The sequence below is a fragment of the Mauremys mutica genome, chromosome 4 (genome assembly GCF_020497125.1).
Source record: "Mauremys mutica isolate MM-2020 ecotype Southern chromosome 4, ASM2049712v1, whole genome shotgun sequence".
Taxonomy (NCBI): Eukaryota; Metazoa; Chordata; order Testudines; family Geoemydidae; genus Mauremys; species Mauremys mutica.
The window spans coordinates 17132009-17147769 of NC_059075.1; the positions used below are offsets into that span (position 1 = coordinate 17132009).

The 15761-nt window shown below is 41.9% G+C and overlaps 1 long non-coding RNA gene across 1 annotated transcript in view; it reads right to left on the reverse strand.

Moving 5' to 3' along the window:
- Nucleotides 1-267: 267 nt before the first annotated feature.
- The window catches only part of LOC123368661, a 35532-nt gene continuing 20038 nt past the window's right edge, over nucleotides 268-15761 (reverse strand). Inside the window, exon 3 of the long non-coding RNA XR_006578855.1 lies at nucleotides 268-373. This is a non-coding gene — a long non-coding RNA (uncharacterized LOC123368661). The remainder of the gene's footprint in view (nucleotides 374-15761) is intronic.

Consider the following 15761-nt stretch of genomic DNA (forward strand, 5'->3'; position numbering starts at 1 on the left):
AATGGGAATACTCACGGTAGTAAAGTTAAGCTTGTGTGTAAGTGATTGCAGGATTGGGGCCTTAGTTTAGAAATAATTATTTGGGCTGTAGATTGTTGAGGAGCAGCTTGTTGTGGGTATTCACTTTTTGTGCTGTTTTGATTAGACCCAGAGCGTAAGGAATGCCAGGAAGCTGTGGTTGGAAAGGAATTTTTAAAATAATTCAAAAAGACAATCTTTAAAATGTATCAGAATCTTCAGGTTATCTGCAGGTTGCTAACCTAAGTAACAATTTCTTCCCTCCTCTTGTTACACTTGTGTTGCATCCTACCGTATATTAGATGGTAAGTTCTTGGGGACAGGGATGGTGCCTTCTTGTGTGTCGTTACAGCATCTAGTACAAAGAAGCCACACTTCGTATTATCACAAGAGTACTGTAATTACAGTGTAGTTACATTGCAATCACATTTGTAATTACACTTTTTGATTCTTATAGTTACTACTAGTTTATATAAACCAGGAAGTTTACTACATGACTGAGAATAATTATAGTGTAAATACAATGTAGTTAACAATATATGTAGTAAGAACAACACCAAAGGGGAGATAATGTTAATACTGCAGTTAATCTTCAAGTTATAAGAATGCTAATTACATGTTGGAAAGCAAAAACACAGCATGATTGCATTGTTATTGTGAGGCTCTTATTATAAAATATGACCTGATTCAGGTTGGGTCCTCAGTACAAAATTAATAATAAAGTAAATAATAATAATATACTCTGTGCTTTCTGGTGAGTATGTTAGGAATGTCCATACAGCAGGTCTGGAAGAAGAATCAGAGCCTGAGCTCCTTTGCTCTTGGGCTCAGTTTCAGCACTGTGGGATACACTGACTTTTTATTCTACTTACAGAGAAGCTAAAGCACCGACTACGGATAACAAATATATCATGTTGTCTTCTAACGATCTCAGAAGCACAAAATTAAAGTGAACTTCAACACGTTCTAGCATGAGAGAGGCAACACCGTACTGTAATATACTCTGCTGTCAGTAGGAATGGGGGAAGAGGGGATTCCCACAGAGCAGTTATAATACTAACTTGCTTCCAGATCTGAAACAATAAAACTCAGGCCTTTTCCATGTGTGAACTCTGCAACCCAGGAGAACATATCTTACAGATAAACAATTTCATTATCTTGCAAAAAGTACTTGCGGTCTGTGTTATAAGCCAATCCAGGGAGAAGTTATTGGGCTCCCAAATTTAATTTGAGCAGCAATCAGTCAGTGAATACATTGAAATTAACACGGATTTTGTACATCCACATTGTTTTTACATCCTGTAATAAATGTGCTGTAGAGGAGCAATGCAAGTCAGTACTGACAGCAAATACTCCATAATATAGAGCCCCAGCTGGTATAGGAAGAAAAAACACACCCATAAATCAGTGTCTCATGGGTATCAAGATTATTTTCTGCCCACGCCAGTGCCATGTATCAAACAAAAAGATAATAAATATTGTAATACTAATAGCAATGCATCAGGATATGTGGAGTTATGTTGGTTTTTTTCCTGGTTTGTAGTATCACCATAACACAAATTTAGCCCACTGCAGATGCAGCATCTGACTTTTTCAGTGACATCCTTTACCTAACTTTTTAGTTGCTCATCTGTCTGTCATTCAAACAGAATTCTGTGACTCCCAGTGGCTCATGCTTACCAGAGATTGGTAGAACCTGCGGTTAAATTGAACCAGCTTCACAAGTTGGTATAATTTTATGAGAAAGTTTCTGTAGCACAAGATGACAAAGCTTTCGTTTTTAAAAGCGTTTGTAGCCTTCATGGTTGGGAAGATAAACTCTGTTCACAACATGGAGGTTAACTGATAAAGCGATATCTAGCTGAATCAGAAGACAGCCTGAAACATCTGAAATGTCTTAACTGGCCCCATCACCTCAATCAGATGTTGACTCTGAAGCCTAATAATGATGGCATGAATGCCAACATGAACCATTTCAGTGCTGGTCAAATCGCACAAGAAAAACAAGGGAAGATCACATTAGGAGAATCTGCTGTAACTGGTGTCTCATTTGGCCATCTCCTTTTGGATACTCAAGCGGGTGGGACTGGGTTTGTGGGTAAAGCTTCCATTACCATTTTTTCTTTCAGTTTTGGCCCCTAGATATTCCTGTTCAAGGCTGCTAATATTGTGGCTTCATTACAGATTTAATTAGAAATTATAAAATATAACTGCTCCCCAACTTGCACCCCCCCCAAAAAAAACTCTACACAACAGGACATAGTAAGTGATGGATCTGTGATATTTTTCTCCCCATCTCTGCTCAGAAAGATTAAAATGAAACATTTAATTTCTCTGTAATGCCAAATATAAACTCTGGATACAATGAATTAATTTCAACATGTTTCACATTTTATATTCCAGGTGCTTATATAAGGCCACCTCAGTTACCTCCATGGACTAAAATTGGGTCCCTGGAACATTTACATTCCTTCACACCTATGGTACCTGCAATGACAATGCTCATCCATCTTTTGAAATATCTAGCTGCATTTTTGATATTTATAACTGTAATATTTCTCTAACCTTATGCACATTGGACCAGAATATCATGGGGCTTGACCATTCTCTAGGCAGGAAAAAATATATAGGGAGTTGGAAATGCAGTGATTTCCCATGAGTGGAATTTCCATCGAATTCTCCCATTACAGAGTTGGGAATTTGACCTATATAGAATGAGCAAAAACATTTCTGCCCTGAAATCTGCAGATCCCATCAAGATCTCTAGAGAGCAGAGCCTAAATTCTGGATCTCTTCCCCTCCATGGCAATGCAGCTCCCCCAAGGAGCTGGGAAGAGAGGAAGGAGTGGATTTTTTTTTCCAGGTGAGAGGTCGCTGAAAATGGTGTCAGTCTCTAGGAGTGAATTTCACTCTTTCTGCAGTGATACAGAATCATATTTTGCAGTTTGGGGACTTAGATGATTGCACAGAATAGATCTAAACAGTTCATTCCTTGTCACCAGTTAAATATTCTATCAGGGTTGCCAGGGGAGAATATTCAATTGCTTTTTAATCTGGAAGCTGAATAACAAGCAGTTCTTCCTGGAAGCAACCTAAGTTACGATTTTGTTTTGTAGAAGACAGCATTCTTTATTCTGCTTTTTGCATTGCTGAACTTCTCTGCTGGCTCCTCTAAATTTAAACATGACAAAAGGAAGAGCAAATGATTTGAACTTTCCCCTACTTAATTTCAAAGCAAACAGAGTGAATCTGCGTATAAAAATGGGTATTTAAAAAATGTAACAAGGAAACTGATTCAGTGCAGTGGCTCATTTTGAGTGTATCCTTGCAATTAACTGAGAGAGAAGCCAGTGATCACCATACTTATTTTGAATAGATGTATCCTTCAGAGTGTGGCTGCTATTTATAGTCAAAATGAGTCTAAACATCCCTGGTGTAAGCCTCAGTTACCCCAGTAGTGACTTTGGCCCAGTGTTCTATGACGATCACAAGTCTCATCAAGGATCTAAAAGGAATCAATGGTGTAGTGGTTTAAAAAAAAAGTGAGTGAATTAACCTGAATTAAATTCCATATTCCTCAAAGGAGAAGTCGGTAAACTCAGTCAGATGGGTTTATCCTTGACTAAACTGCTGAAAAAGAATGATGATTCTGTATAAGCAAGCTGTGATGGAATGAATAGAAAGGATGCTTTATGGAGTTTAGCACAGTTGTTGGGTACCCAGTTTGGAAAACATTGAGAAACAGTGTCCTCTACTTTGAGCTCACAGGAACACGGACTATCTTTGTTTAACTCATTTGGACAATGCCTAGTTTTGTGGGGCCTGGATTTGGGCCTGCTGGTGCTACCACAATATAAATAGGTAAATAAATACATCGTTGGTCCAATCTCTTTGAATTAGAACTGAGCTGAAATGTGGTATCTGTATTGGATTTGGACAAAATTTCAGATTCAAGAAAACATTTGTATATCTTTAAAAAAAATGTTTTTGTTCAACTTTGTGTAACTGGGCTCCATTTAAGACAGGCAGGGTCTTATTCTGCTCTCACACCAGTTTTACACTACTGTGAGTCCATGTTTTTCACTTGAGCTACTTCTGATTTATGCTGGTGTAACTGAGATCAGAATCAGGCTCAAAGTTCAGACATATTTGAAATGTGACTATGCCCAAAATAAGACCAAGAAAACTTGTGTGAGAGAAATACAAGAGAAATGAGTAATATGGGTGACTTGAAACAAAGTTCTTCCCTCTTACTCAATGTAATGTAAATCCCAAGAGTTCTCCCTTCCTTGTACAAGTTTGGCCCAGCTGAACAGTCATCCTCCATGTCATAGGGACACTCTGGGGCTCTCTATGCAATATAAATTGCACTGGGTAACTCTGGGACCTTTTTTTTTACTACTGCAGAAGTCCTTTCTTCTGGCAGGATCTCTCTGCAACATTTGATACTGCTGACCAGAGAATCCTGCTCTCCCACATTAGAGACAGGCATAGCAGGGGTTAGAGGGACTGCACTGTTCCTGTCCGACCTCACCCAGGGAGTCATGATGGGCATGTGCTCCTTCCTAACCCTAACCTCTAGAATGCTCACCTGAGGTATGCCTCAGGGATGCATCTTGTTTAACTTCCATTTGCAGCTTCTGGGGAGATTGGACTGTCAGAAAGCCTTTGACAAGGTCCCTCGCTAAAGGCTCTTAAGCAAACTAAGCAGTAATGGGCTAAGAGGGAAGGTCCTCTCGTGGATCAGTGACTGGTTAAAAGGCAGGAAACAAGGGGTAGGACAGTTTTGACTGGTAAATAGCAGTGTTCCCCCAGGGGTCTGTACTGGGACCAGTGTTGTTCAACATTCATACATGGTCTGGAAAAAGGGGTAAAGAGTGAGGTGGTAACGTTTGCAGATGATACAAAATGACTCACGATAGTTAAGTCCAAAGCAGAGTGTGACGAGTTAAAAAGGGGTCTCACAAAGCTGGGTGACTGGGCAATAAAATGGCAGATGAAATGTGTATTGGAAAACATAATCCCAAAAATACATACAAAATGTTGGGTCTAAATTAGCTGTTACTACTCAAGAAAGATATTGAAGTCATTGGGGCTAGTTCTCTGAAACATCCACTCAGTATGGCCATTCTTGTCTTCTTCTTATGTGTCAAGTCTGCTCAAAGTAAAGGTCTCTTGCTTTGAACATGGCTTATCCCAGAGTTTGTTAAAATTCCAACAGGCCCCAGGTCTCTGCTCACCTCACAGCAATTCTGTAAAGGAGAGGGGAGTCAGACGACAGAGGGGATCACAGAGCAGGCGAGGTTGTTGCAGTGGGGTCAGAGCATGGAAAGTGGAGCGTGAATAAGAAGGGGCTCCTTAAACAAAGGTTTAGCTTGGTTTGGATTCAGTTCTGCTTAGGAGCTGAGGGAAGGTTTGAGAGGGTTCTTATTTCTCCAAAATCAGGTCACTAGTTTATGATGACATGGTTCTGCCCCTGCTACTGTTTGTGGGACAAATGTTCCATGGTGCAATAGCGGATAGGTTACTATTCACTTGTTCTCCAAGGCTTAGTGGACCACAGAGGTCAGTTCATGAGCACCAGTGTTGGCCAGAAAAGGTTCATGATGCCAGTGTGCGCAAGAGGCTGGGTTGTACTTGAAAGAGGAAGAATGGACTTTATGGTGTTTCTGTGTTGTTATTTTGGGGAACCCCCACATATCTACTCCTAATATGGCTCATGAAGCTGTACCCCAATATTGCCAAGCCAAGAGAAAGGGAATTCAACTACAGGCTCAGTAGCTGGGGCTTGGTGGTGAGTGCACCTTTGGGTAGCTCAAAGCTCACTGGAAAGGTCTGCGGACCCATGTGGATGGCAGTGTGGCCAACAGGGTTTGTGTAATTATGGCGTGCTGTGCTTTGCACAAAATATCGGAGTCTAAAGAGGACTACTTCAGGAGTGAGTGGGCACTGGACAAATCTGGTTTGTCAACCCTATACAGCCAGCTGGGTCCCACCCCATGTTCACACTGCTCCTTGTTCCTCGTGGGCAAGGGAAATTTGTGATGCTATGTGCTTGCACATCATGGAACAGTGGGGAGCCAGAAGGTGAAGGACACTATGTGCTACTATGGTGCTTCTCGAAAAGCTCAACAGACCATTGCTACACAGTTGTGTTGCACCATATCTGCATGGGTTTCGATCCCTGGCAGCTGACACGAATGTTCTAACTGAAAGCAGACAGTTGTGTGAGGGCCCCTCCACAAGGCTCACACGTTGGGCTGTGGTTTTGTGATGCAGAGGGGTATATGCAATTTCATGCAAGCATTGAGCAAAGTTTATATATATGAACAGCTCTGTGTAAGGATGCTTTAGGGAGATCACTTCAGTCATTGTTAAAGTACTTTTGAAAAACAGTTCAGTAAAGTTTTGGGAGGGGTTTCACATAATCCTTCTTCAGTCTTTTCTGGCCATGGTCCTGCTCCCTCTGGGCATACTCCCATTCCCTGTGGCATGACTGCATTTCAAGGAGCCGGTTCATGAGTGCCTCATCCTGCCTAAGGAGCCCAATCCTCCCTTGTTCTAAGGAACTTGAACTGCTCCTTGAGCAGGTCCTCCAGGGTCCTTTTCCCTCTGCCTCTGCTGTCCCTGGGGTGCTGCTCCTACCCTTCTGCAGAATAGTTTCCCTGTCAGCCACACAATGTCCTGCTGAGACAAAGAAAAAGGAGCCATATTTCATTTCTCCTTTGAAGGAACCCAACCAAACCTCCATGTAACATAACTGCTGACAAAGGCCACAATATCGATACTTTTTTTCAGCATCTCAAGAATGCAACTGTTAGTTTCCTTCCTTCTCAGACAACTTTTGCAGCCCACAAGGAAAGAGCTGGGTAATAAGGGTAAGATCTGCAGTCCTGTTGTTAAAATGTTGTAATGTTTACAGTGCATAAAGGGGTTGGTTGGGGTGGGGTTTGGTTCCTTTCAGGGGCAATGTTACCAGTTACCCGTTTGTTCTTTAAAGGCTGGCTATCATCTGGGCAACATAACAGGAAGAGAGCAGTATCGTTCCAGTCCTGTGGGGAGGAGATCTGCCCTCCCATGCCAAAGAGATGTTTCTGCTAATGGTCACCACTCTTCCCATGACTGAGTGGAGGAGTTAGGTGAGTTACACAGGTGGACCAAGCACATTTGCCTAGCCATTAAACCAGAACAACCAGCTTAATGCCAAAACTATGCTGAGTCCTGCTTACAGGACTGGGAGGCAATCTGAGAGGAAATTGACTGAATTCTAAGCCAGCAGACCGAGTTCCTGGGGAAGAGAACAGAGACTCACAATGAACATTCACCCAGCTCCTAAAACCCCTCTGTATGGCCAGCAGGTCCAGCGTACAGCATTGAAAGGAGCAGGGAAACAGACCGTCTGACTGCAAGTGGATTTTCTTCCCTGAACTATTAACACTGCAAGCCTGTCACTTTCCACTGATAAGGCACATCACATGGAGTTGTATTTGCAACCACCAGAGTGGATCCTTCACCCATCCCCGCTTCTCCTGGCTTCTGCAGTGCAGGGAGAGTCCAGACACCAGGGAGTGGGATGGGAGAATGGACTGCTCTGACACTCCTCAGACAACTAAATTGTTCCTTCCTTCCTGGGCCTAAGCAGGCCCTCACTCAAGCCAGCAACCACCCTCTTCTGTATGACATGCATTTCTAAGAAGGAAAGACAGAGTGGGGAGGGTGGGGGGAAGGGTGATTTGAGATTTTTGAACAACCATTAGGGTGACCGGGTGTCCTGATTTTATAGGGACAGTCCTGATATTTGGGGCTTTTTTATATATAGGCTCCTATTACCACCCCCCACCCCCTGTCCCAATTTTTCACACTTGATATCTGGTCACCCTAACAACCATAAATGTCATGAAACAGTTCTTTCCCTACCTGGCCCTTTTCCAAATCTGCCCCCTTCCTCCTTGGTCCATGCAGCCCAGGGGCTATTGCTACCAAAGTGCTGGCAGAGAAATGCACAGACACAGAGGCACAGTGATTGCTCATTAGTGATTTTGTTACAGCTTCCACTACGTGCATTACAATAGTTCAATGGATTTTAATACAATCACCGATTTACAGCTGTGTGTTGCTCAGGGGTCATGGAAGGGTGGTGGGGAGGGGGGGCGCCGGCGGGGCGGGAGGCAGGCTGAGGTAACACTTAACAGCCTCAGATTCTGGTTCCTGCAGGGGCTCTGGGTCCTCCTCAGACTTCTTGTTGTGGGGCTTCCTCAACCGAATCCACTGGGTAGCAGAGGTGCGTACATACTCCCACCCCCTCATGCGTGCTAGTTTCTTTATTGTGCACTGTCCTTCAGTGGTGTGCTTCAGATGTGGGGTCCTCGCACAACAACGCACATGTAACTACATATAGGCACCCGTGTACATGTAGCCAGAGATGACTGGACCGCTTCACACCTTTCAGAGCCTTCTATGCTACAGGTAGGTGTGGAGAGGAGCCCTTTCCTTCCATCATCCCTCCTGGTTAAAGGATCCCGTTTTTCAGTGCTCTAAAATCCACATGCTATGATGGATATTCTTTAAATTTGCTATGTGTCATGGGAGGGCAGGGTAGGGTTAGTGACCCAAATTAGGGGTCATTTTGAGCCAGGGTTTGTAGAGTTATGTCCCCCACCCTCCAAAAAGAACCCCAGTCATTTTTCAAAAAAAGTTTCTGTGTGTGTGTATGTTTCACCCACAGAGCTAGGATCAAACTATTGGTGTGATGTGAGTCAAAGTGGTCTCAGTCGGCCAAGTTTTACCCAAGAGAGTGCCTGCCACCTACTAAGTATTTGGCAGACTCAAATTGTGAATGGTATTTAAGAACATGTTCACTTCTTTGCTTGAGTAGATGTGACGTCTGGGAGGATTACAGTGTGCATGCACCAAGAAAGAAAAAAAACGTGAGAGGGTTTCTATTCAGCCATGGGTAGTTTGAGCAGATGTGCTGATGCCATTGCCCGTGGTGAACTCCCCCCCAGCCCCCTGACATTTCTAGTCCAAACCTTTGTACACCTGCACAATACAGATTCTAAGGCCAGAAGGTACCATTTTGATCATCTAGTCTGATCTCCTGTGTATAACACAGACCATAGAACTTCTCCAAAATAATTCCTAGAGCAGATCTTTTAGAAAAACCTCTTGATTTAAAAATTGTCAGTGATGGAGAATCCACCATCACTCTTAGTAAATTGTTCCAAGGTTACTGTTAAAAATTTACACCTTGTTTCCAGTCTCAGTTTGTTTAGCTTCAACTTCCAGCCATTGGATTGTGTTGTACCTTTCTCTGCTAGATTGAAGAGTCTATTATTAAATATTTGTTCCCCATGTAGGTACATATGGACTGTAATCAAGGTCCCCTCCTTAACCTTCTCTTAAGCTACATAAATTGAACTCCTTGAGTCTATCACTATAAAGCATGTTTTCCAATCCTTTAATTATTCTCATGACTCTCCTCTGACCCCTCTCCTATTTATCAACATCTGTTTTGAATTGTGGACATCAGAACTGGCCACAGTATTCCAACCGCTAGTTGCACCAGTGTCAGATACAGAGCTGCTGTTTTGCAGGTGTTAAGTCCGTGTCTTCCTGATAGCCTATCAGATGGCGATTCTAGCTGAGGTGGTGGGAAATGTCACTCTTTTCCAAGCTGGGTATAATAACAGCACCTCTCAGTCTTTGTGTGAATCATGACTTGCTGATTTGGGTTGAATTTTTATTCTTAGACAGGTTGTGTACTTCTGATGGATTTGACTGAAATAATCAGCACATGCTCTATACCGCTGATCCTAATGCTAGCAACAGATGCTCATATGCTCACAATTTCCTGGCAGATGGATCCCATCCACCATCTTTCACTTATCCAATTTCAGGCTCAAAGCCACAAGCGAACAAAGTGAACATGCTGGAAAAGCATAAAATAACAAACAAACAAAAAAAACCCCACTTTCAGTCTAAATTCTTTAATCCCATTCACACCAATTGAATAATAAATGGTACCTGATGTGTTATCAGACCCAAAGTCTTGAGACTAATAAAAGAATAAATTGGATCTGTTTTGACAAGGCAAATAAACCTTTTTAGCATATATTAATTACACTAGTCAATGCCATTGATAATGACAAGCTCAGATGCGTTATTTTAGGGAAAGGGACACAGAAATGCACACACATCGCCAGCATGGCTTCTAGTGAATAACGAAACAGAGTTCTTATCCAGTCTGTTTTTTTACCTTTTCTTTGGCAAGAGAATATGGGACAAACAGATAGCATTTGAGTCTAGGTAAGGTTTATTAGTAGTAGTTTTATCGTAGCACCTAAGAAGCCTAATCAGGGACCAGTGCTAGGTACTGAATAAAGTGGTCACTGCTCCCAACAGCTTATGGGCAAAGTATAAAACAAGAAATAGCAGACACAAATAGGGGGAAAATACAAGGGAACAATGAGGCAATACTGGGCAACATGATAGGCAGTGGTCTTAGCACATCAGCAGCCTAACCACTGTGAAGGTGACAAGTTTGGCCAAAAGCCCATCCTGGTTCAGTGGTGAAGTGAAAACAGCTATTAAAAATATTAAAGCAATATATAAAAATGGAGAAAGCAGGAAATAGGTAGCAATCAATATAAACGAAACATTATGAAGTGCAGAAAATGGATAAGGGAAGCTAAAGACATCAGGGAAAATTCTGCAGTGGTCAGGGCTAAGGATACTAAGAAGGAGCTTTTTAAGTATATGAGGAACAAAAGAAATCCTAGCCCTGTGATAAGCCCATTCCTAGGTAGAGATATTAAAATTGTTGAAAAGGCAGATGTGTTAAATAAATATTTCTGTTTTATATTTTGGAAAGAAGCAGGATTATGTACTTGTACCACAAAAAGCTGCTGAAGTACTTTCTAGTGTTTTAATAACTGAAAAGATATTAAACATCATGTTACTATTTATAAACATTCTTAAATGGGGAGGCCCAGATAACTTGCACCAAAGCGACATAAAAGAGCTGGTTGAGATCTCTGGCTCCCTGATGTTTGTTTTTTAATAAATCTTGGAATGCCAGGAAAGTTCCAGAAAAATGGAAGAATGCTAATGCTGTGCCAATCTTAAAAAGGAGCAAGCAGGATGATCTGGGTAACTATATGCCAGTTAGCCTGATATCAGTCCTGGGCCTAGTAATGGAAAATCTGATATTGGATTCAGTTGGTGAAGGAATTAAAGGATAGGAATATAATTCTGATCACCATGATTTTCTGGAAAATAGGTGTCCTCAAACAAAACTGAGTCCATTCTTTGAGATTACAAGTTTGTTTGATAAAGTTAATAGACTTAGACCTTTGAAAGGCGTACTGCACAACATTCTGATTAAAAGATTAGCACTACACAATATCAGCAGAGCAGGTGTCAAATGTATTAAGAATGAGCTAACTGGCAGGTCTCAAAAATATTTGTCAATTGGGAATTATCACAGAATGGGGGGTGTTCCTAGTGGGATTCTGCAGGGATCAATGCTAGGTCCATTGCTATTCAACATATTCATCAATGGTCTGGAGGTAAATACAAAAATCACTGCTGATAAAATTTGCAAATGACACAAAGACTGGCAGAGTGGTAAATAAGGAGTACAGGACAGTTGTACAGGGCAATCTGGATTGCCTGCTTAGCTGGGCCCGTTCAAATAAAATGAGTTTTAATACAGCTAAATGCAAAGTTATATATCTAGGATCAAGGAATGCTGGCCCTATCTACAGAATGGAAAATGTATCCTGGAAAGCAGTGTCTGGAAAGGAATTGGGGTCATGGTGGACGTATGACTCTGAACATGAGCTCCCAGTGCAATGCTGTAGTCAAAAAGGCTCATGCGATTCCTGGATGTATAAGCAGGGGAGTAGCTAGTAGGAATAGGGAGATGATGTTCCCTCTGTATATGACACCGGAATACTGCATACAGTTCTGGTGTCTACGTTTTTAAAAGGCTGTTGAAAAATTGGAGAGGGTGCAGAAAAGAGCCACAAAAATGATCTAAGGGGTGGAGAAAATGCTGAACAGAGAGAGAGAGAAACTTAAAGAGCTCGGTCTGTTTAGCTTATCAAAAAGAGTGAGAATTGAATTGATTGCAGGGGAGAAAATACCAGGTACTAAAGAGCTCTTCAATCTATTGGAGAAAGGCATAACAAGAACTAATGCCTCAAAGCTGCAGTCAGGCAAATTCAAACTGGAAGTAAGGACAATTTTTTACAATTTATATTTAATTGATTCCCCCCACCCCGCAAAAAAAATTAAGAGAAAACAATAATAAAAAAAAAGACAGTCCCCCCTCCCCCACAACAAAAGGAAAGGGAGAGAAAGGAAGGGGGCAGAGAAGGGTAAGTAGAATGACAGCTTGGTTTCCATCCATTAGGGATTAACGGAAGATTTCTACAGACTGCCTCCAAGATGTAAATTATTAGAGTGATTCTTCCCTAGAACAACCTGTGACCCGGTATGCCTAGCAGCCCGCACTGGAAATGCCAGAGCAGATACTCCCAAGACTGGTGGGTAACACTGAAATTAAACTCCCCAACCGGTCACAAACTGTGCTCCTGATCCCCCACCCTGGTTATCGAGAAGCTGAAAAAGGAAATCACAGAGCCCCCTTTATTGCATTCCAGTTCTTTGGCTCCCAACGAGCACCTAGGTCCAGTACAGTGAGAAGTTATTTTAAAAACTCTGCTCACTATACAAAATGTTCTTTAAAACCCCAAAGGGCCAGTCACATTGCCAGGTCAGTATTAGGTTGGCTCTTACCCAAAGTACCACGCTGCCAGCCAATCCTTTAGTGTCTAAAACTAAAAGGTTATTATAAAGAAAAAAGAAAGAACAAGATGAGAGTTGTTAAATGATAAAGCACTCAGATATATACAGAGACTTCAAAGTCCATATATCAGGTTCTTAGCAGTAGTGAATTTGCTGGCTTGAAAGTACCTCTGGAAAACATCCACAGCTTGGATGGGTCATTCAGTCCTTTGTTCAGAGCTTCAGTTTGTAGAAAAATTACTCCAGAGGTAAGAAGCAGGAATGAAGACAAAATGGAGATGATGCCACTGCCCTTCATATTCCTTTTGCCATGTGGCTTGCACTTCATGTGTCCCAAACACAAGCTTCACAGCATATGGCATCGAAAAATCTTAGAGGTCTGTCCACAGCGATGTCCCTATATGTCTTGCTGAGTCAGAAGGTGTACCCCTGGTTCCTTTCAGTGAGTTCATTGCATGGTTGACCCTTGATGGGCCATCCATCAGGCTAGGCAGTGCTGATGCCAATCTGTCTGGGGGTGTCACCCAGAAACAGTACAAGTTTGGAAATATCATACATTATCTATAACTTCCAATACAAAGGTGATACAAACATATAAACAAGATTACCATACTTAGCAAATTATAACATTTTGACAGATACCCCATATGGCATATCTGGTCAGATTCCTTGCAATTTTATAATATTGGTATCAACACTATCATAAAGTGTCCCATATGTTCCATACAGTGTCACACCCACTATGCAAAATTTATGCAGAAAGAGGTGTCCCTAGACACTGCTGAATGCATCAGAATAATTCCCAGTCCTGGACAATACAACCAGTCTTGGGAGTATCTGCTCTCCTTTTTGCAGCCTGTCCTGACCTTGGCATTTCCAGTGAGGGCTGCCCTAGGCACATTTCTTGATGTCTTCAGCTCAAGACTGGGTGCCTTTCTGGGCAATATGCTGTAATCACGGGTTCTCAAATTGGAGGTCACGACCCCTGAGGGGGTCACAAGGTTCTTACATGAGGGGTCGCAAGTACATACCGCCCAGCTAGCTAAGTTTGCTGTGACGTATAAATATTACTTTAAATAGGGTTAAATATAAAAAAAGTATTTTTAATTTATAAGGGTGGGTCACACTGAGAGGCTTGCTGTGTAACAGGGGTCAGTACAAAAAGCTTGAGAACCACTGCATGTAGCCAAACACAAGTTATGCTTTAGTCAACTGCAAACTATTGGGGCCAATACAGGGATAACGGTGAAATTTAATGGCCTATGGTATGCAGTTCAGACTACATCTAATAGTCTCTTCTGGCCTAAGCCACTATGAATATATGAAGTTTTTTTGCAGGCATTTTGGAAAAGTAGGATTTTGAAGGAAGAGAATGAGGCAGCTTTGCAGAGAGCTTCTCCCAACTATGAGGGGCACCTTGGGAGAAAGCAGGAAGGTTCTTGTTTGAGAATTTAACCAGTGGGGGGAGGAGGCAGGCATCATCAGCCAATTGAAGGTGGGAGTCGACAGTTCAGTGGTGAATGAGGGCAGAGGTAGACTGAGAGGATCCTTGAAAGTACAGACAAGTAGCTAATGTTTGATGCCATAGAGACAAGGGAGTGAGGGAGGGGATGTAAAGAGGGGTGACATGATCACAGCAATGGGCTATGAAAACGATCTTTGCAGCAGCATTTTGAATGGTTAAGAACAGGGCAATATTCATTTGTCAAGAGAGGAAGGTGTTGCACTATTCGAGGTGTGAGATGAGAGCCTGGATGGAAATTTTAGTTGTGTGGATGATAGCCTTGTCTAAGAGATGTTATGCAGAAAGAAACAGCCAGGCTTAGACATGGGAAGACCTAGAGAGAGGCCCAAGGTGACATCCAGGTGACAGGCCTGAGTGATGGGCAAGATGGTGGAGTGGTCCACAGAGACCAAGAACGGAGGTAGCGGGGAAGTTGGGGAGAAGGGGAGATAAAGAATTCCATTTTTGTCATGTTGATCTTAAACTGACAGCTAGGCATCCAAGGAGATGTCAGAGCGACAGGCCACCATTTTAGTTTGGACAAAAGGAGACAAGAAGAAGATGATTAAGGTGAGGGTTCAGCATTCAGAGAGTTGGTCAAGATATTCTGAGCATCCAGCCTCTGAAAACCAAGCACCTTTAAGGTCAAGTATCAAATTGGGTACCCAAAAAATGAAGGCATTTTAAAATCACTACATATGAAATCTTGGCCTTAGAGCAAACTCACTTGAGCCGCTCACAATCTTACCATTACCATAGTATCTGAGCCCCTCTCAATCTTTATTTTATTTATCCTCATAACAGCCGTGTGAGGTAGAGCAGTGCTATTTCACAGATGGGGAACTTGGGAGCAGAGTCACAAAGCCCCAGATTTTCAAAGGTATTTAAGTGTCAAGTGGACTTAGGCACTTAGGACCCCAAGTCACTTTTGAAAATAGAACTTAGCCATCTAAGTCATAGAGACACCTAAATGCTTTACAAATCTGGCACTAAGGGATTTGCCCAAGATCACAGAGGAAGCCTGTGGTGGAGCAGGCATTTGAACCCAGATCTCTTCAATCCTAAACAAGTGTGTTAACCAATGGACGATACATCCTCTAAATTAGAGCCACTGTGAGAAAGAAATTTATCAAGATCAGCTGCTCTCATGAGTTCTGTATCTGAATCAGAGCAAGAGAATAGCTCCCTATTGGTCTTTGGAGAACTGGTTGACAGACATTTTTTTCCCAGCAAAAGATTTCAAAGAAAATTAAAATGATTCTTTCATTTTCTTCAACCATATTTTTTGTTTTTGTTGAAAAAACTGAAATTCCACAAATTTTTGATTTTCATTTATTAAAAGAAAATTTTTAAAATTGGTGAAAATAGAAAGATTTGTGTGAAAATTTCCATTACATTGAAATGACATTTTTTCATTAAAAAAAAAAAA